This window comes from Nerophis ophidion, linkage group LG18 (assembly GCF_033978795.1).
Source record: "Nerophis ophidion isolate RoL-2023_Sa linkage group LG18, RoL_Noph_v1.0, whole genome shotgun sequence".
NCBI lineage: Eukaryota > Metazoa > Chordata > Actinopteri > Syngnathiformes > Syngnathidae > Nerophis > Nerophis ophidion.
The window spans coordinates 3698121-3718690 of record NC_084628.1 but is presented as its reverse complement, the minus strand read 5'-3'; the positions used below and the strand labels follow the sequence as shown (position 1 = coordinate 3718690).

The 20570-nt window shown below is 38.0% G+C and overlaps 1 protein-coding gene across 3 annotated transcripts in view; it reads left to right on the top strand.

The window, feature by feature from the left end:
* The window catches only part of LOC133537496 (uncharacterized), a 379400-nt gene that overhangs the window by 202885 nt on the left and 155945 nt on the right, over nucleotides 1–20570 (top strand). The window lies entirely within an intron of this gene.

The following is a 20570-nucleotide window of genomic DNA, read 5'->3' as shown; positions in this document are numbered from 1 at the left end:
AAAAAAAGGTATTAAAATTTTTAAAAAACGGATTTGCTTCAGAAACACAATACTGGTGCTGTAGTTGTAGGAGATGTCTCAAAACGTCATCAGGAGTTCCGACAGAACCCGAAAAAGGCAGAAAATGCACATTTTTGAAAAACTTTTTTTCGCTAAAATTTCGTAAGGGGGGACCCTTATGCAAAAATCCCAAAAAATATATTTACTTCGGCAGCACAATACAGGTGCTGCAGCTGTAGGAAATGTTTCAAAATGTCGTCAGGAGTCCCGACAGAACCCGAAAATGGCAGAAAATGCATATTTTTGGGGAAAATCTTTGCTAAAAAAGGTATTAAAATTTTTAAAAAACGGATTTGCTTCAGAAACACAATACTGGTGCTGTAGTTGTAGGAGATGTCTCAAAACGTCATCAGGAGTCCCGACAGAACCCGAAAATGGCAGAAAATGCATATTTTTGAAAAACTTTTTTTCGCTAAAATTTCGTAAGGGGGGACCCTTATGCAAAAATCCAAAAAAATGTATTTACTTCAGCAGCACAATACAGGTGCTGCAGCTGTAGGATATGTTTCAAAATGTCGTCAGGAGTCCCGACAGAACCCGAAAATGGCAGAAAATGCATTTTTTGGGGGAAAAATCTTCGCTAAAAAATGGTATTAAAATTTTTAAAAAACGGATTTGCTTCAGAAACACAATACTGGTGCTGTAGTTGTAGGAGATGTCTCAAAACGTCATCAGGAGTTCCGACAGAACCCGAAAATGGCAGAAAATGCACACTTTTGAAAAACTTTTTTTCGCTAAAATTTCGTAAGGGGGGACCCTTATGCAAAAATCCAAAAAAATGTATTTACTTCGGCAGCACAATACAGGTGCTGCAGCTGTAGGAAATGTTTCAAAATGTCGTCAGGAGTCCCGACAGAACCCGAAAATGGCAGAAAATGCATATTTTTGGGGAAAATCTTTGCTAAAAAAGGTATTAAAATTTTTAAAAAACGGATTTGCTTCAGAAACACAATACTGGTGCTGTAGTTGTAGGAGATGTCTCAAAACGTCATCAGGAGTCCCGACAGAACCCGAAAATGGCAGAAAATGCATATTTTTGAAAAACTTTTTTTCGCTAAAATTTCGTAAGGGGGGACCCTTATGCAAAAATCCAAAAAAATGTATTTACTTCAGCAGCACAATACAGGTGCTGCAGCTGTAGGATATGTTTCAAAATGTCGTCAGGAGTCCCGACAGAACCCGAAAATGGCAGAAAATGCATTTTTTTGGGGAAAAATCTTCGCTAAAAAAATGTATTAAAATTTTTAAAAAACGGATTTGCTTCAGAAACACAATACTGGTGCTGTAGTTGTAGGAGATGTCTCAAAACGTCATCAGGAGTTCCGACAGAACCCGAAAATGGCAGAAAATGCACACTTTTGAAAAACTTTTTTTCGCTAAAATTTCGTAAGGGGGGACCCTTATGCAAAAATCCAAAAAAATGTATTTACTTCGGCAGCACAATACAGGTGCTGCAGCTGTAGGAAATGTTTCAAAATGTCGTCAGGAGTCCCGACAGAACCCGGAAATGGCAGAAAATGCATATTTTTGAAAAACTTTTTTTCGCTAAAATTTCGTAAGGGGGGACCCTTATGCAAAAATCCAAAAAAATGTATTTACTTCGGCAGCACAATACAGGTGCTGCAGCTGTAGGAAATGTCTCAAAACGTCATCAGGAGTCCCGACAGAACCCGAAAATGGCAGAAAATGCATATTTTTGAAAAACTTTTTTTCGCTAAAATTTCGTAAGGGGGGACCCTTATGCAAAAATCCAAAAAAATGTATTTACTTCGGCAGCACAATACAGGTGCTGCAGCTGTAGGAAATGTTTCAAAATGTCGTCAGGAGTCCCGACAGAACCCGAAAATGGCAGAAAATGCATTTTCTTGGGGAAAAATCTTCGCTAAAAAAAGGTATTAAAATTTTTAAAAAACGGATTTGCTTCAGAAACAAAATACTGGTGCTGTAGTTGTAGGAGATGTCTCAAAACGTCATCAGGAGTCCCGACAGAACCCGAAAATGGCAGAAAATGCATATTTTTGAAAAACTTTTTTTCGCTAAAATTTCATAAGGGGGGACCCTTATGCAAAAATCCAAAAAAATGTATTTACTTCAGCAGCACAATACAGGTGCTGCAGCTGTAGGATATGTTTCAAAATGTCGTCAGGAGTCCCGACAGAACCCGAAAATGGCAGAAAATGCATTTTTTGGGGGAAAAATCTTCGCTAAAAAAAGGTATTAAAATTTTTAAAAAACAGATTTGCTTCAGAAACACAATACTGGTGCTGTAGTTGTAGGAGATGTCTCAAAACGTCATCAGGAGTTCCGACAGAACCCGAAAATGGCAGAAAATGCACATTTTTGAAAAACTTTTTTTCGCTAAAATTTCGTAAGGGGGGCTCTTATGCAAAAATAAAAAAAAATGTATTTACTTCAGCAGCACAATACAGGTGCTGCAGCTGTAGGAAATGTTTCAAAATGTCGTCAGGAGTCCCAACAGAACCCGAAAATGGCAGAAAATGCATTTTTTGGGGGAAAAATCTTCGCTAAAAAAAGGTATTAAAATTTTTAAAAAACGGATTTGCTTCAGAAACACAATACTGGTGCTGTAGTTGTAGGAGATGTCTCAAAACGTCATCAGGAGTTCCGACAGAACCCGAAAATGGCAGAAAATGCACATTTTTGAAAAACTTTTTTTCGCTAAAATTTCGTAAGGGGGGACCCTTATGCAAAAATCCAAAAAAATGTATTTACTTCGGCAGCACAATACAGGTGCTGCAGCTGTAGGAAATGTTTCAAAATGTCGTCAGGAGTCCCGACAGAACCCGAAAATGGCAGAAAATGCATTTTTTGGGGGAAAAATCTTCGCTAAAAAAAGGTATTAAAATTTTTTAAAAACGGATTTGCTTCAGAAACACAATACTGGTGCTGTAGTTGTCGGAGATGTCTCAAAACGTCATCAGGAGTTCCGACAGAACCCGAAAATGGCAGAAAATGCACATTTTTGAAAAACTTTTTTTCGCTAAAATTTCGTAAGGGGGGACCCTTATGCAAAAATCCAAAAAAATGTATTTACTTCGGCAGCACAATACAGGTGCTGCAGCTGTAGGAAATGTTTCAAAATGTCGTCAGGAGTCCCGACAGAACCCGAAAATGGCAGAAAATGCATATTTTTGGGGAAAATCTTTGCTAAAAAAGGTATTAAAATTTTTAAAAAACGGATTTGCTTCAGAAACACAATACTGGTGCTGTAGTTGTAGGAGATGTCTCAAAACGTCATCAGGAGTCCCGACAGAACCCGAAAATGGCAGAAAATGCATATTTTTGAAAAACTTTTTTTCGCTAAAATTTCGTAAGGGGGGACCCTTATGCAAAAATCCAAAAAAATGTATTTACTTCGGCAGCACAATACAGGTGTTGCAGCTGTAGGAAATGTCTCAAAACGTCATCAGGAGTCCCGACAGAACCCGAAAATGGCAGAAAATGCATATTTTTGAAAAACTTTTTTTCGCTAAAATTTCGTAAGGGGGGACCCTTATGCAAAAATCCAAAAAAATGTATTTACTTCAGCAGCACAATACAGGTGCTGCAGCTGTAGGATATGTTTCAAAATGTCGTCAGGAGTCCCGACAGAACCCGAAAATGGCAGAAAATGCATTTTTTGGGGGAAAAATCTTCGCTAAAAAAAGGTATTAAAATTTTTAAAAAACAGATTTGCTTCAGAAACACAATACTGGTGCTGTAGTTGTAGGAGATGTCTCAAAACGTCATCAGGAGTTCCGACAGAACCCGAAAATGGCAGAAAATGCACATTTTTGAAAAACTTTTTTTCGCTAAAATTTCGTAAGGGGGGACCCTTATGCAAAAATCCAAAAAAATGTATTTACTTCGGCAGCACAATACAGGTGCTACAGCTGTAGGATATGTTTCAAAATGTCGTCAGGAGTCCCGACAGAACCCGAAAATGGCAGAAAATGCATATTTTTGGGGAAAATCTTTGCTAAAAAAGGTATTAAAATTTTTAAAAAACGGATTTGCTTCAGAAACACAATACTGGTGCTGTAGTTGTAGGAGATGTCTCAAAACGTCATCAGGAGTCCCGACAGAACCCGAAAATGGCAGAAAATGCATATTTTTGAAAAACTTTTTTTCGCAAAAATTTCGTAAGGGGGGACCCTTATGCAAAAATCCAAAAAAATGTATTTACTTCGGCAGCACAATACAGGTGCTGCAGCTGTAGGAAATGTTTCAAAATGTCGTCAGGAGTCCCGACAGAACCCGAAAATGGCAGAAAATGCATATTTTTGGGGAAAATCTTTGCTAAAAAAGGTATTAACATTTTTAAAAAACGGATTTGCTTCAGAAACACAATACTGGTGCTGTAGTTGTAGATGTCTCAAAACGTCATCAGGAGTTCCGACAGAACCCGAAAATGGCAGAAAATGCACACTTTTGAAAAACTTTTTTTCGCTAAAATTTCGTAAGGGGGGACCCCTATGCAAAAATCCAAAAAAATGTATTTACTTCGGCAGCACAATACAGGTGTTGCAGCTGTAGGAAATGTTTCAAAATGTCGTCAGGAGTCCCGACAGAACCGGGAAATGGCAGAAAATGCATATTTTTGGGGAAAAATCTTTGCTGAAAAAGGTATTAAAATTTTTAAAAAACGGATTTGCTTCAGAAACACAATACTGGTGCTGTAGTTGTAGGAGATGTCTCAAAACGTCATCAGGAGTTCCGACAGAACCCGAAAATGGCAGAAAATGCACATTTTTGAAAAACTTTTTTTCGCTAAAATTTCGTAAGGGGGGACCCTTATGCAAAAATCCAAAAAAATGTATTTACTTCGGCAGCACAATACAGGTGCTGCAGCTGTAGGATATGTTTCAAAATGTCGTCAGGAGTCCCGACAGAACCCGAAAATGGCAGAAAATGCATTTTTTGGGGGAAAAATCTTCGCTAAAAAAAGGTATTAAAATTTTTAAAAAACGGATTTGCTTCAGAAACACAATACTGGTGCTGTAGTTGTAGGAGATGTCTCAAAACGTCATCAGGAGTTCCGACAGAACCCGAAAATGGCAGAAAATGCACATTTTTGAAAAACTTTTTTTCGCTAAAATTTCGTAAGGGGGGACCCTTATGCAAAAATCCAAAAAAATGTATTTACTTCGGCAGCACAATACAGGTGCTGCAGCTGTAGGATATGTTTCAAAATGTCGTCAGGAGTCCCGACAGAACCCGAAAATGGCAGAAAATGCATTTTTTGGGGGAAAAATCTTCGCTAAAAAAAGGTATTAAAATTTTTAAAAAACGGATTTGCTTCAGAAACACAATACTGGTGCTGTAGTTGTAGGAGATGTCTCAAAACGTCATCAGGAGTTCCGACAGAACCCAAAAATGGCAGAAAATGCATATTTTTGAAAAACTTTTTTTCGCAAAAATTTCGTAAGGGGGGACCCTTATGCAAAAATCCAAAAAAATGTATTTACTTCGGCAGCACAATATAGGTGCTGCAGCTGTAGGAAATGTTTCAAAATGTCGTCAGGAGTCCCGACAGAACCCGAAAATGGCAGAAAATGCATTTTTTGGGGGAAAAATCTTCGCTAAAAAAAGGTGTTAAAATTTTTAAAAAACGGATTTGCTTCAGAAACACAATACTGGTGCTGTAGTTGTAGGAGATGTCTCAAAACGTCATCAGGAGTTCCGACAGAACCCGAAAAAGGCAGAAAATGCACATTTTTGAAAAACTTTTTTTCGCTAAAATTTCGTAAGGGGGGCTCTTATGCAAAAATCAAAAAAAATGTATTTACTTCAGCAGCACAATACAGGTGCTGCAGCTGTAGGAAATGTTTCAAAATGTCGTCAGGAGTCCCAACAGAACCCGAAAATGGCAGAAAATGCATTTTTTGGGGGAAAAATCTTCGCTAAAAAAAGGTATTAAAATTTTTAAAAAACGGATTTGCTTCAGAAACACAATACTGGTGCTGTAGTTGTAGGAGATGTCTCAAAACGTCATCAGGAGTTCCGACAGAACCCGAAAATGGCAGAAAATGCACATTTTTGAAAAACTTTTTTTCGCTAAAATTTCGTAAGGGGGGACCCTTATGCAAAAATCCAAAAAAATGTATTTACTTCGGCAGCACAATACAGGTGCTGCAGCTGTAGGAAATGTTTCAAAATGTCGTCAGGAGTCCCGACAGAACCCGAAAATGGCAGAAAATGCATTTTTTGGGGGAAAAATCTTCGCTAAAAAAAGGTATTAAAATTTTTTAAAAACGGATTTGCTTCAGAAACACAATACTGGTGCTGTAGTTGTCGGAGATGTCTCAAAACGTCATCAGGAGTTCCGACAGAACCCGAAAATGGCAGAAAATGCACATTTTTGAAAAACTTTTTTTCGCTAAAATTTCGTAAGGGGGGACCCTTATGCAAAAATCCAAAAAAATGTATTTACTTCGGCAGCACAATACAGGTGCTGCAGCTGTAGGAAATGTTTCAAAATGTCGTCAGGAGTCCCGACAGAACCCGAAAATGGCAGAAAATGCATATTTTTGGGGAAAATCTTAGCTAAAAAAGGTATTAAAATTTTTAAAAAACGGATTTGCTTCAGAAACACAATACTGGTGCTGTAGTTGTAGGAGATGTCTCAAAACGTCATCAGGAGTCCCGACAGAACCCGAAAATGGCAGAAAATGCATATTTTTGAAAAACTTTTTTTCGCTAAAATTTCGTAAGGGGGGACCCTTATGCAAAAATCCAAAAAAATGTATTTACTTCAGCAGCACAATACAGGTGCTGCAGCTGTAGGATATGTTTCAAAATGTCGTCAGGAGTCCCGACAGAACCCGAAAATGGCAGAAAATGCATTTTTTGGGGGAAAAATCTTCGCTAAAAAAAGGTATTAAAATTTTTAAAAAACGGATTTGCTTCAGAAACACAATACTGGTGCTGTAGTTGTAGGAGATGTCTCAAAACGTCATCAGGAGTTCCGACAGAACCCGAAAATGGCAGAAAATGCACACTTTTGAAAAACTTTTTTTCGCTAAAATTTCGTAAGGGGGGACCCTTATGCAAAAATCCAAAAAAATGTATTTACTTCGGCAGCACAATACAGGTGTTGCAGCTGTAGGAAATGTTTCAAAATGTCGTCAGGAGTCCCGACAGAACCGGGAAATGGCAGAAAATGCATATTTTTGGGGAAAAATCTTTGCTAAAAAAGGTATTAAAATTTTTAAAAAACGGATTTGCTTCAGAAACACAATACTGGTGCTGTAGTTGTAGGAGATGTCTCAAAACGTCATCAGGAGTTCCGACAGAACCCGAGAATGGCAGAAAATGCACATTTTTTAAAAACTTTTTTTCGCTAAAATTTCGTAAGGGGGGACCCTTATGCAAAAATCCAAAAAAATGTATTTACTTCGGCAGCACAATACAGGTGCTGCAGCTGTAGGAAATGTTTCGAAATGTCGTCAGGAGTCCCGACAGAACCCGGAAATGGCAGAAAATGCATATTTTTGGGGAAAAATCTTTGCTGAAAAAGGTATTAAAATTTTTAAAAAACGGATTTGCTTCAGAAACACAATACTGGTGCTGTAGTTGTAGGAGATGTCTCAAAACGTCATCAGGAGTTCCGACAGAACCCGAAAATGGCAGAAAATGCACATTTTTGAAAAACTTTTTTTCGCTAAAATTTCGTAAGGGGGGACCCTTATGCAAAAATCCAAAAAAATGTATTTACTTCGGCAGCACAATACAGGTGCTGCAGCTGTAGGATATGTTTCAAAATGTCGTCAGGAGTCCCGACAGAACCCGAAAATGGCAGAAAATGCATTTTTTTGGGGAAAAATCTTCGCTAAAAAAAGGTATTAAAATTTTTAAAAAACGTATTTGCTTCAGAAACACAATACTGGTGCTGTAGTTGTAGGAGATGTCTCAAAACGTCATCAGGAGTTCCGACAGAACCCAAAAATGGCAGAAAATGCACATTTTTGAAAAACTTTTTTTCGCTAAAATTTCGTAAGGGGGGACCCTTATGCAAAAATCCAAAAAAATGTATTTACTTCGGCAGAACAATACAGGTGCTGCAGCTGTAGGAAATGTTTCAAAATGTCGTCAGGAGTCCCGACAGAACCCGAAAATGGCAGAAAATGCATTTTTTGGGGGAAAAATCTTCGCTAAAAAAAGGTATTAAAATTTTTAAAAAACGGATTTGATTCAGAAACACATTACTGGTGCTGTAGTTGTAGGAGATGTCTCAAAACGTCATCAGGAGTCCCGACAGAACCCGAAAATGGCAGAAAATGCATATTTTTGAAAAACTTTTTTTCGCTAAAATTTCGTAAGGGGGGACCCTTATGCAAAAATCCAAAAAAATGTATTTACTTCAGCAGCACAATACAGGTGCTGCAGCTGTAGGATATGTTTCAAAATGTCGTCAGGAGTCCCGACAGAACCCGAAAATGGCAGAAAATGCATTTTTTTGGGGAAAAATCTTCGCTAAAAAAAGGTATTAAAATTTTTAAAAAACGGATTTGCTTCAGAAACACAATACTGGTGCTGTAGTTGTAGGAGATGTCTCAAAACGTCATCAGGAGTTCCGACAGAACCCGAAAATGGCAGAAAATGCACACTTTTGAAAAACTTTTTTTCGCTAAAATTTCGTAAGGGGGGACCCTTATGCAAAAATCCAAAAAAATGTATTTACTTCGGCAGCACAATACAGGTGTTGCAGCTGTAGGAAATGTCTCAAAACGTCATCAGGAGTCCCGACAGAACCCGAAAATGGCAGAAAATGCATATTTTTGAAAAACTTTTTTTCGCTAAAATTTCGTAAGGGGGGACCCTTATGCAAAAATCCAAAAAAATGTATTTACTTCAGCAGCACAATACAGGTGCTGCAGCTGTAGGATATGTTTCAAAATGTCGTCAGGAGTCCCGACAGAACCCGAAAATGGCAGAAAATGCATTTTTGGGGGGAAAAATCTTCGCTAAAAAAAGGTATTAAAATTTTTGGAAAACGGATTTGCTTCAGAAACAAAATACTGGTGCTGTAGTTGTAGGAGATGTCTCAAAACGTCATCAGGAGTCCCGACAGAACCCGAAAATGGCAGAAAATGCATATTTTTGAAAAACTTTTTTTCGCTAAAATTTCTTAAGGGGGACCCTTATGCAAAAATCCCAAAAAATGTATTTACTTCAGCAGCACAATACAGGTGCTGCAGCTGTAGGATATGTTTCAAAATGTCGTCAGGAGTCCCGACAGAACCCGAAAATGGCAGAAAATGCATTTTTTGGGGGAAAAATCTTCGCTAAAAAAAGGTATTAACATTTTTAAAAAACGGATTTGCTTCAGAAACACAATACTGGTGCTGTAGTTGTAGGAGATGTCTCAAAACGTCATCAGGAGTTCCGACAGAACCCGAAAATGGCAGAAAATGCACATTTTTGAAAAACTTTTTTTCGCAAAAATTTCGTAAGGGGGGACCCTTATGCAAAAATCCAAAAAAATGTATTTACTTCGGCAGCACAATACAGGTGCTGCAGCTGTAGGATATGTTTCAAAATGTCGTCAGGAGTCCCGACAGAAACCGAAAATGGCAGAAAATGCATTTTTTTGGGGAAAAATCTTCGCTAAAAAAAGGTATTAAAATTTTTAAAAAACGGATTTGCTTCAGAAACACAATACTGGTGCTGTAGTTGTAGGAGATGTCTCAAAACGTCATCAGGAGTTCCGACAGAACCCGAAAATGGCAGAAAATGCACATTTTTGAAAAACTTTTTTTCGCTAAAATTTCGTAAGGGGGGACCCTTATGCAAAAATCCCAAAAAATGTATTTACTTCGGCAGCATAATACAGGTGCTGCGGCTGTAGGAAATGTTTCAAAATGTCATCAGGAGTCCCGACAGAACCCGAAAATGGCAGAAAATGCATTTTTTGGGGGAAAAATCTTCGCTAAAAAAAGGTATTAAAATGTTTAAAAAACGGATTTGCTTCAGAAACACAATACTGGTGCTGTAGTTGTAGGAGATGTCTCAAAACGTCATCAGGAGTTCCGACAGAACCCGAAAATGGCAGAAAATGCACACTTTTGAAAAACTTTTTTTCGCTAAAATTTCGTAAGGGGGGACCCTTATGCAAAAATCCAAAAAAATGTATTTACTTCGGCAGCACAATACAGGTGCTGCAGCTGTAGGAAATGTTTCAAAATGTCGTCAGGAGTCCCGACAGAACCCGAAAATGGCAGAAAATGCATATTTTTGGGGAAAATCTTGGCTAAAAAAGGTATTAAAATTTTTAAAAAACGGATTTGCTTCAGAAACACAATACTGGTGCTGTAGTTGTAGGAGATGTCTCAAAACGTCATCAGGAGTCCCGACAGAACCCGAAAATGGCAGAAAATGCATATTTTTGAAAAACTTTTTTTCGCTAAAATTTCGTAAGGGGGGACCCTTATGCAAAAATCCAAAAAAATGTATTTACTTCAGCAGCACAATACAGGTGCTGCAGCTGTAGGATATGTTTCAAAATGTCGTCAGGAGTCCCGACAGAACCCGAAAATGGCAGAAAATGCATTTTTTGGGGGAAAAATCTTCGCTAAAAAAAGGTATTAAAATTTTTAAAAAACGGATTTGCTTCAGAAACACAATACTGGTGCTGTAGTTGTAGGAGATGTCTCAAAACGTCATCAGGAGTTCCGACAGAACCCGAAAATGGCAGAAAATGCACACTTTTGAAAAACTTTTTTTCGCTAAAATTTCCCAAGGGGGGACCCTTATGCAAAAATCCAAAAAAATGTATTTACTTCGGCAGCACAATACAGGTGTTGCAGCTGTAGGAAATGTTTCAAAATGTCGTCAGGAGTCCCGACAGAACCGGGAAATGGCAGAAAATGCATATTTTTGGGGAAAAATCTTTGCTAAAAAAGGTATTAAAATTTTTAATAAACGGATTTGCTTCAGAAACACAATACTGGTGCTGTAGTTGTAGGAGATGTCTCAAAACGTCATCAGGAGTTCCGACAGAACCCGAGAATGGCAGAAAATGCACATTTTTTAAAAACTTTTTTTCGCCAAAATTTCGTAAGGGGGGACCCTTATGCAAAAATCCAAAAAAATGTATTTACTTCGGCAGCACAATACAGGTACTGCAGCTGTAGGAAATGTTTCGAAATGTCGTCAGGAGTCCCGACAGAACCCGGAAATGGCAGAAAATGCATTTTTTGGGGGAAAAATCTTCGCTAAAAAAAGGTATTAAAATTTTTAAAAAACGGATTTGCTTCAGAAACACAATACTGGTGCTGTAGTTGTAGGAGATGTCTCAAAACGTCATCAGGAGTCCAGACAGAACCCGAAAATGGCAGAAAATGCATATTTTTGAAAAACTTTTTTTCGCTAAAATTTCTTAAGGGGGACCCTTATGCAAAAATCCAAAAAAATGTATTTACTTCAGCAGCACAATACAGGTGCTGCAGCTGTAGGATATGTTTCAAAATGTCGTCAGGAGTCCCGACAGAACCCGAAAATGGCAGAAAATGCATTTTTTGGGGGAAAAATCTTCGCTAAAAAAAGGTATTAAAATTTTTAAAAAACGGATTTGCTTCAGAAACACAATACTGGTGCTGTAGTTGTAGGATATGTCTCAAAACGTCATCAGGAGTTCCGACAGAACCCGAAAATGGCAGAAAATGCACATTTTTGAAAAACTTTTTTTCGCTAAAATTTCGTAAGGGGGGACCCTTATGCAAAAATCCAAAAAAATGTATTTACTTCGGCAGCACAATACAGGTGTTGCAGCTGTAGGAAATGTTTCAAAATGTCGTCAGGAGTCCCGACAGAACCCGGAAATGGCAGAAAATGCATATTTTTTGGGAAAATCTTCGCTAAAAAAGGTATTAAAATTTTTAAAAAACGGATTTGCTTCAGAAACACAATACTGGTGCTGTAGTTGTAGGAGATGTCTCAAAACGTCATCAGGAGTCCCGACAGAACCCGAAAATGGCAGAAAATGCATATTTTTGAAACTTTTTTTCGCAAAAATTTCGTAAGGGGGGACCCTTATGCAAAAATCCAAAAAAATGTATTTACTTCGGCAGCACAATACAGGTGCTGCAGCTGTAGGAAATGTTTCAAAATGTCGTCAGGAGTCCCGACAGAACCCGAAAATGGCAGAAAATGCATTTTTTGGGGGAAAAATCTTCGCTAAAAAAAGGTATTAAAATTTTTAAAAAACGGATATGCTTCAGAAACACAATACTGGTGCTGTAGTTGTAGGAGATGTCTCAAAACGTCATCAGGAGTTCCGACAGAACCCGAAAATGGCAGAAAATGCACATTTTTGAAAAACTTTTTTTCGCTAAAATTTCGTAAGGGGGGACCCTTATGCAAAAATCCAAAAAAATGTATTTACTTCGGCAGCACAATACAGGTGCTGCAGCTGTAGGAAATGTTTCAAAATGTCGTCAGGAGTCCCGACAGAACCCGAAAATGGCAGAAAATGCATTTTTTGGGGGAAAAATCTTCGCTAAAAAAAGGTATTAAAATTTTTTAAAAACGGATTTGCTTCAGAAACACAATACTGGTGCTGTAGTTGTAGGAGATGTCTCAAAACGTCATCAGGAGTTCCGACAGAACCCGAAAATGGCAGAAAATGCACATTTTTGAAAAACTTTTTTTCGCTAAAATTTCGTAAGGGGGGAACCTTATGCAAAAATCCAAAAAAATGTATTTACTTCGGCAGCACAATACAGGTGCTACAGCTGTAGGATATGTTTCAAAATGTCGTCAGGAGTCCCGACAAAACCCGAAAATGGCAGGAAATGCATTTTTTTGGGGAAAAATCTTCGCTAAAAAAAGGTATTAAAATTTTTAAAAAACGGATTTGCTTCAGAAACACAATACTGGTGCTGTAGTTGTAGGAGATGTCTCAAAACGTCATCAGGAGTTCCGACAGAACCCGAAAATGGCAGAAAATGCACATTTTTGAAAAACTTTTTTTCGCTAAAATTTCGTAAGGGGGGACCCTTATGCAAAAATCCAAAAAAATGTATTTACTTCGGCAGCACAATACAGGTGCTGCAGCTGTAGGAAATGTTTCAAAATGTCGTCAGGAGTCCCGACAGAACCCGAAAATGGCAGAAAATGCATTTTTTGGGGGAAAAATCTTCGCTAAAAAAAGGTATTAAAATTTTTAAAAAACGGATTTGCTTCAGAAACACAATACTGGTGCTGTAGTTGTAGGAGATGTCTCAAAACGTCATCAGGAGTTCCGACAGAACCCGAAAATGGCAGAAAATGCACATTTTTGAAAAACTTTTTTTCGCTAAAATTTCGTAAGGGGGGACCCTTATGCAAAAATCCAAAAAAATGTATTTACTTCGGCAGCACAATACAGGTGCTACAGCTGTAGGATATGTTTCAAAATGTCGTCAGGAGTCCCGACAAAACCCGAAAATGGCAGGAAATGCATTTTTTTGGGGAAAAATCTTCGCTAAAAAAAGGTATTAAAATTTTTAAAAAACGGATTTGCTTCAGAAACACAATACTGGTGCTGTAGTTGTAGGAGATGTCTCAAAACGTCATCAGGAGTTCCGACAGAACCCAAAAATGGTAGAAAATGCACAATTTTGAAAAACTTTTTTTCGCGAAAAATTTCGTAAGGGGGGACCCTTATGCAAAAATCCAAAAAAATGTATTTACTTCGGCAGCACAATACAGGTGCTGCAGCTGTAGGAAATGTTTCAAAATGTCGTCAGGAGTCCCGACAGAACCCGAAAATGGCAGAAAATGCATTTTTTGGGGGAAAAATCTTCGCTAAAAAAAGGTATTAAAATTTTAAAAAACGGATTTGCTTCAGAAACACAATACTGGTGCTGCAGTTGTAGGAGATGTCTCAAAACGTCATCAGGAGTTCCGACAGAACCCGAAAATGGCAGAAAATGCACATTTTTGAAAAACTTTTTTTCGCTAAAATTTCGTAAAGGGGGACCCTTATGCAAAAATCCAAAAAAATGTATTTACTTCGGCAGCACAATACAGGTGCTGCAGCTGTAGGAAATGTTTCAAAATGTCGTCAGGAGTCCCGACAGAACCCGAAAATGGCAGAAAATGCATTTTTGGGGGGAAAAATCTTCGCTAAAAAAAGGTATTAAAATTTTTAAAAAACGGATTTGCTTCAGAAACACAATACTGGTGCTGTAGTTGTAGGAGATGTCTCAAAACGTCATCAGGAGTTCCGACAGAACCCGAAAATGGCAGAAAATGCACATTTTTGAAAAACTTTTTTTCGCTAAAATTTCGTAAGGGGGGACCCTTATGCAAAAATCCAAAAAAATGTATTTACTTCGGCAGCACAATACAGGTGCTACAGCTGTAGGATATGTTTCAAAATGTCGTCAGGAGTCCCGACAAAACCCGAAAATGGCAGGAAATGCATTTTTTTGGGGAAAAATCTTCGCTAAAAAAAGGTATTAAAATTTTTAAAAAACGGATTTGCTTCAGAAACACAATACTGGTGCTGTAGTTGTAGGAGATGTCTCAAAACGTCATCAGGAGTTCCGACAGAACCCAAAAATGGCAGAAAATGCACAATTTTGAAAAACTTTTTTTCGCAAAAATTTCGTAAGGGGGGACCCTTATGCAAAAATCCAAAAAAATGTATTTACTTCGGCAGCACAATACAGGTGCTGCAGCTGTAGGAAATGTTTCAAAATGTCGTCAGGAGTCCCGACAGAACCCGAAAATGGCAGAAAATGCATTTTTTGGGGGAAAAATCTTCGCTAAAAAAAGGTATTAAAATTTTTAAAAAACGGATTTGCTTCAGAAACACAATACTGGTGCTGTAGTTGTAGGAGATGTCTCAAAACGTCATCAGGAGTTCCGACAGAACCCGAAAATGGCAGAAAATGCACATTTTTGAAAAACTTTTTTTCGCTAAAATTTCGTAAGGGGGGACCCTTATGCAAAAATCCAAAAAAATGTATTTACTTCGGCAGCACAATACAGGTGCTGCAGCTGTAGGAAATGTTTCAAAATGTCGTCAGGAGTCCCGACAGAACCCGAAAATGGCAGAAAATGCATTTTTTGGGGGAAAAATCTTCGCTAAAAAAAGGTATTAAAATTTTTAAAAAACGGATTTGCTTCAGAAACACAATACTGGTGCTGTAGTTGTAGGAGATGTCTCAAAACGTCATCAGGAGTTCCGACAGAACCCGAAAATGGCAGAAAATGCACATTTTTGAAAAACTTTTTTTCGCAAAAATTTCGTAAGGGGGGACCCTTATGCAAAAATCCAAAAAAATGTATTTACTTCGGCAGCACAATACAGGTGCTGCAGCTGTAGGAAATGTTTCAAAATGTCGTCAGGAGTCCCGACAGAACCCGAAAATGGCAGAAAATGCATTTTTGGGGGGAAAAATCTTCGCTAAAAAAAGGTATTAAAATTTTTAAAAAACGGATTTGCTTCAGAAACACAACACTGGTGCTGTAGTTGTAGGAGATGTCTCAAAACGTCATCAGGAGTCCCGACAGAACCCAAAAATGGCAGAAAATGCATATTTTTGAAAAACTTTTTTTCGCTAAAATTTCGTAAGGGGGGACCCTTATGCAAAAATCCAAAAAAATGTATTTACTTCAGCAGCACAATACAGGTGCTGCAGCTGTAGGATATGTTTCAAAATGTCGTCAGGAGTCCCGACAGAACCCGAAAATGGCAGAAAATGCATTTTTTTGGGGAAAAATCTTCGCTAAAAAAAGGTATTAAAATTTTTAAAAAACGGATTTGCTTCAGAAACACAATACTGGTGCTGTAGTTGTAGGAGATGTCTCAAAACGTCATCAGGAGTTCCGACAGAACCCGAAAATGGCAGAAAATGCACACTTTTGAAAAACTTTTTTTCGCTAAAATTTCGTAAGGGGGGACCCTTATGCAAAAATCCAAAAAAATGTATTTACTTCGGCAGCACAATACAGGTGTTGCAGCTGTAGGAAATGTTTCAAAATGTCGTCAGGAGTCCCGACAGAACCGGGAAATGGCAGAAAATGCATATTTTTGGGGAAAAATCTTTGCTAAAAAAGGTATTAAAATTTAAAAAAAACGGATTTGCTTCAGAAACACAATACTGGTGCTGTAGTTATAGGAGATGTCTCAAAACGTCATCAGGAGTTCAGACAGAACCCAAAAATGGCAGAAAATGCACATTTTTGAAAAACTTTTTTTCGCTAAAATTTCGTAAGGGGGGACCCTTATGCAAAAATCCAAAAAAATGTATTTACTTCGGCAGCACAATACAGGTGCTGCAGCTGTAGGAAATGTTTCAAAATGTCGTCAGGAGTCCCGACAGAACCCGAAAATGGCAGAAAATGCATTTTTTTGGGGAAAAATCTTCGCTAAAAAAAGGTATTAAAATTTTTAAAAAACGGATTTGCTTCAGAAACACAATACTGGTGCTGTGGTTGTAGGAGATGTCTCAAAATGTCATCAGGAGTCCCGACAGAACCCGAAAATGGCAGAAAATGCACATTTTTGAAAAACCTTTTTTCGCTAAAATTTCGTAAGGGGGGACCCTTATGCAAAAATCCAAAAAAATGTATTTACTTCGGCAGCACAATACAGGTGTTGCAGCTGTAGGAAATGTTTCAAAATGTCGTCAGGAGTCCCGACAGAACCGGGAAATGGCAGAAAATGCATATTTTTGGGGAAAAATCTTTGCTAAAAAAGGTATTAAAATTTTTAAAAAACGGATTTGCTTCAGAAACACAATACTGGTGCTGTAGTTGTAGGAGATGTCTCAAAACGTCATCAGGAGTTCCGACAGAACCCGAGAATGGCAGAAAATGCACATTTTTAAAAACTTTTTTTCGCTAAAATTTCGTAAGGGGGGACCCTTATGCAAAAATCCAAAAAAATGTATTTACTTCGGCAGCACAATACAGGTGCTGCAGCTGTAGGAAATGTTTCAAAATGTCGTCAGGAGTCCCGACAGAACCCGAAAATGGCAGAAAATGCGTTTTTTGGGGGAAAAATCTTCGCTAAAAAAAGGTATTAAAATTTTTAAAAAACGGATTTGCTTCAGAAACACAATACTGGTGCTGTAGTTGTAGGAGATGTCTCAAAACGTCATCAGGAGTTCCGACAGAACCCGAAAATGGCAGAAAATGCACATTTTTGAAAAACTTTTTTTCGCTAAAATTTCGTAAGGGGGGACCCTTATGCAAAAATCCAAAAAAATGTATTTACTTCGGCAGCACAATACAGGTGCTGCAGCTGTAGGAAATGTTTCAAAATGTCGTCAGGAGTCCCGACAGAACCCGAAAATGGCAGAAAATGCATATTTTTGGGGAAAATCTTTGCTAAAAAAGGTACTAAAATTTTTAAAAAACGGATTTGCTTCAGAAACACAATACTGGTGCTGTAGTTGTAGGAGATGTCTCAAAACGTCATCAGGAGTCCCGACAGAACCCGAAAATGGCAGAAAATGCATATTTTTTAAAAACTATTTTTCGCTAAAATTTCGTAAGGGGGGACCCTTATGCAAAAATCCAAAAAAATGTATTTACTTCAGCAGCACAATACAGGTGCTGCAGCTGTAGGATATGTTTCAAAATGTCGTCAGGAGTCCCGACAGAACCCGAAAATGGCAGAAAATGCATTTTTTGGGGGAAAAATCTTCGCTAAAAAAAGGTATTAAAATTTTTAAAAAACGGATTTGCTTCAGAAACACAATACTGGTGCTGTAGTTGTAGGAGATGTCTCAAAAAGTCATCAGGAGTTCCGACAGAACCCGAAAATGGCAGAAAATGCACACTTTTGAAAAACTTTTTTTCGCTAAAATTTCGTAAGGGGGGACCCTTATGCAAAAATCCAAAAAAATGTATTTACTTCGGCAGCACAATACAGGTGTTGCAGCTGTAGGAAATGTTTCAAAATGTCGTCAGGAGTCCCGACAGAACCGGGAAATGGCAGAAAATGCATATTTTTGGGGAAAAATCTTTGCTAAAAAAGGTATTAAAATTTTTTAAAAACGGATTTGCTTCAGAAACACAATACTGGTGCTGTAGTTGTAGGAGATGTCTCAAAACGTCATCAGGAGTCCCGACAGAACCCGAAAATGGCAGAAAATGCATATTTTTGAAAAACTTTTTTTCGCAAAAATTTCGTAAGGGGGGACCCTTATGCAAAAATCCCAAAAAATGTATTTACTTCGGCAGCACAATACAGGTGCTGCAGCTGTAGGATATGTTTCAAAATGTCGTCAGGAGTCCCAACAGAACCCGAAAATGGCAGAAAATGCATTTTTTGGGGGAAAAATCTTCGCTAAAAAAAGGTATTAAAATTTTTAAAAAACGGATTTGCTTCAGAAACACAATACTGGTGCTGTAGTTGTAGGATATGTCTCAAAACGTCATCAGGAGTTCCGACAGAACCCGAGAATGGCAGAAAATGCACATTTTTTAAAAACTTTTTTTCGCTAAAATTTCGTAAGGGGGGACCCTTGTGCAAAAATCCAAAAAAATGTATTTACTTCGGCAGCACAATACAGGTGCTGCAGCTGTAGGAAATGTTTCAAAATGTCGTCAGGAGTCCCGACAGAACCCGGAAATGGCAGAAAATGCATATTTTTGGGGAAAAATCTTTGCTGAAAAAGGTATTAAAATTTTTAAAAAACGGATTTGCTTAAGAAACACAATACTGGTGCTGTAGTTGTAGGAGATGTCTCAAAACGTCATCAGGAGTCCCGACAGAACCCGAAAATGGCAGAAAATGCATATTTTTGAAAAACTTTTTTTCGCTAAAATTTCGTAAGGGGGGACCCTTATGCAAAAATCCAAAAAAATGTATTTACTTCAGCAGCACAATACAGGTGTTGCAGCTGTAGGATATGTTTCAAAATGTCGTCTGGAGTCCCGACAGAACCCGAAAATGGCAGAAAATGCATTTTTTGGGGGAAAAATCTTCGCTAAAAAAAGGTATTAAAATTTTTAAAAAACGGATTTGCTTCAGAAACACAATACTGGTGCTGTAGTTGTAGGAGATGTCTCAAAACGTCATCAGGAGTTCCGACAGAACCCGAAAATGGCAGAAAATGCACATTTTTGAAAAACTTTTTTTCGCTAAAATTTCGTAAGGGGGGACCCTTATGCAAAAATCCAAAAAAATGTATTTACTTCGGCAGCACAATACAGGTGCTGCAGCTGTAGGAAATGTTTCAAAAATGTCGTCAGGAGTCCCCGACAGAACCCGACAATGGCAGAAAATGCATTTTTTTGGGGAAAAATCTTCGCTAAAAAAAGGTATTAAAATTTTTAAAAAACGGATTTGCTTCAGAAACACAATACTGGTGCTGTAGTTGTAGGAGATGTCTCAAAACGTCATCAGGAGTTCCGACAGAACCCGAAAATGGCAGAAAATGCACATTTTTGAAAAACTTTTTTTCGCTAAAATTTCGTAAGGGGGGACCCTTATTCAAAAATCCAAAAAAAATGTATTTACTTCGGCAGCACAATACAGGTGCTGCAGCTGTAGGAAATGTTTCAAAATGTCGTCAGGAGTCCCGACAGAACCCGAAAATGGCAGAAAATGCATTTTTTGGGGGAAAAATCTTCGCTAAAAAAAGGTATTAAAATGTTTAAAAAACGGATTTGCTTCAGAAACACAATACTGGTGCTGTAGTTGTAGGAGATGTCTCAAAACGTCATCAGGAGTTCCGACAGAACCCGAAAATGGCAGAAAATGCACATTTTTGAAAAACTTTTTTTCGCTAAAATTTCGTAAGGGGGGAGACCCTTATGCAAAAATCCAAAAAAATGTATTTACTTCAGCAGCACAATACAGGTGCTGCAGCTGTAGGATATGTTTCAAAATGTCGTCAGGAGTCCCGACAGAACCCGAAAATGGCAGAAAATGCATTTTTTTGGGGAAAAATCTTCGCTAAAAAAAGGTATTAAAATTTTTAAAAAACGGATTTGCTTCAGAAACACAATACTGGTGCTGTAGTTGTAGGAGATGTCTCAAAACGTCATCAGGAGTTCCGACAGAACCCGAAAATGGCAGAAAATGCACATTTTTGAAAAACTTTTTTTCGCTAAAATTTCGTAAGGGGGGACCCTTATGCAAAAATCCAAAAACATGTATTTACTTCGGCAGCACAATACAGGTGCTGCAGCTGTAGGAAATGTTTCAAAATGTCGTCAGGAGTCCCGACAGAACCCGAAAATGGCAGAAAATGCATTTTTTGGGGAAAAATCTTTGCTAAAAAAGGTATTAAAATTTTTAAAAAATGGATTTGCTTCAGAAACAATACTGGTGCTGTAGTTATAGGAGATGTCTCAAAACGTCATCAGGAGTCCTGACAGAACCCGAAAATGGCAGAAAATGCATATTTTTGAAAAACTTTTTTTCGCTAAAATTTCGTAAGGGGGGACCCTTATGCAAAAATCCAAAAAAATGTATTTACTTCGGCAGCACAATACAGGTGCTGCAGCTGTAGGAAATGTTTCAAAATGTCGTCAGGAGTCCCGACAGAACCCGAAAATGG